Raw genomic sequence first — 2,257 nt, forward strand, 5'->3', positions numbered from 1 at the left:
ATCGGTCGATCGTCAAAGACTATCGGCCGATCGTCAAAGACTATCGGCCGATCGTCAAAGACTATCGGCCGATCGTCACTACTCCATCGGCCGGTGGACTACACCATCGGTCGATCGTTAAATTTTCAACCGTTCGTCGAAGGACTTCCACCATCGGTCGATCGTCTAGTCCGTCGACCGATCGTCTCACTCCATCGGTCGATGGTCAGAGACCATCGGCCGAGGGTAGTTCATCTGCAGCAGCAGCTACCAAAGTGACGGGTTTCAACCAAATTCATCCAATTCTCGATCTAGAGCTCGTTTTTAACCTCAAAACTTACCAAATCTGATACACTAATCATTTAGAAACACAAACCCACAAGATTTTGACACTAACAACACCAAATCAACCCATTTTGACCCAATTTATACTTTTAATAAAAACTAACACAAAAGCTTCAATTTCTCAAAGATTAGATCAAGAAATGATACAAACCTTACCTTAAAAGAATCAGTAAATCGTAGAGAACACAAAGCTATGAACGATTTGAGCTCTAGTACAAGAATTTGGAATTAGGGTTTGATATGTGAAAGAGATGAAGGTACGGGAGGGTTTGGGAGTTTTCTAGAAAATGAGAAGGGAAGCCAGCACTTAGTCACTTAATTGGGTTTAATTCCCACACTGAGTGACACACGGGTATTTATCAGTTATCTGATATCTTTCGTACATCATTTGACAAACCAAACGAAGTCCAAATTAAATAAACAAGCCTGTTCTGTGACCCTTGTCACAAACTGGTCCTAACCTCATCATTAATTAATAATAAACATTAAATAAAAATGAAAGCATATAATAACGCAACACCAACTTAAGGGCAATCTAGTAATCTTACATCTAGGCCCACTTGAGGATGTTACAATTACAGTCTTTATGAAAATATATATGTATATATTCTCTTCAGATGTAACATAGATTTTAATGAGTTAATACTAAATTAAACTCATTCGATATACGGTTGGAACTAGAATTGAATAATCCCTTAAAGGCTTTAGAGATTACATAAGTATTTCTTCAATATTGAAATTATGAATCAATACTTCGTTATTTGTTGATTAGTTTTTGTTAAATTCTTGTAAACTTCGCAAAGTACGAATGATGTTATCTGAAAAGTTTCGGGTACATCGATGATGAAAGTGTAAAATCAAACATATATTCGAATAATACACTTGATTTATTATGAATTGGATTTTTATTGAATTGAGACAGAGATTGTAATTAACGATGGTTAAGTTGCAGACGAAGGACGTACATCATTGCATATTTGTAAAATGAATTAACTGAGTAGTTAAGATTCACACATAATAGCTTAGTACGGGAAGATTTATTATGGTTTAAAAATTTATACATATAAAATATACATATAAATCTTTCGATTGGAAATGAGTTAATACTTCATAACTCGTTGATACAATATATTTGTTGTTGATTCGTAATGATGTCCAAAATGATTCTTGAACTGACAGAGTTTGTGATGTTACAGGTGCTGTTGATTCTGACGATACTGACGGCACTGACTGTGTTGATGATGCTACGGTCCTGTTGATGCTGTTGGTAAAACAATTCTAGCTTATAAATTGTACACCATTTTTTATCAAAGTTTCTACTCTACCATCTCCGTTCACTCATCCGATTTACGGTCAGAATTAAATAATCTCTAAGATTTTGGAGATTACATAACTGCCGCAGAGATATCTCTTCAATGAAGTTTATGAATTAATACTTCATCGTTTGTTGTTATTGATATTCCTGGATATTTACAGGGCGTATGACGTTGATGTTTGAGATACAGATTGTGATGTTGCGGTGTGGGATGTGGATGTTGTTGTTGGTGGTGGTGATGGTACTGTTGGTGTTGCTGATGGTGGTACTGTTTATGCTGCTGGTGCTGCTGCTGGTGTTTGTAACCTTTGCACCATATTCTCCAAAGCCACTACCCGAGCGCGAAGCTCGTTGACTTCTTCTATTACACCGGGGTGATTGTTGGTTCGGACGAGCGGATAAATAAAATCTAGAATTTGGTATAGTATGTAATCGTGACGAGATACTCTAGAAATAAGAGAGAAAATGGTGTTTCGGATAGGTTCGCCGGTAAGTGCTTCAGGTTCTTCGCCAAGAGGGCAATGTGGTGGATGGAAGGGATCACCTTCTTCTTGTCTCCAATGATTAAGGAGGCTACGAACCCATCCCCAATTCATCCAGAATAGATGGTGACTAATT

Source organism: Rutidosis leptorrhynchoides, chromosome 10 (genome assembly GCF_046630445.1).
Source record: "Rutidosis leptorrhynchoides isolate AG116_Rl617_1_P2 chromosome 10, CSIRO_AGI_Rlap_v1, whole genome shotgun sequence".
Taxonomy (NCBI): domain Eukaryota; kingdom Viridiplantae; phylum Streptophyta; class Magnoliopsida; order Asterales; family Asteraceae; genus Rutidosis; species Rutidosis leptorrhynchoides.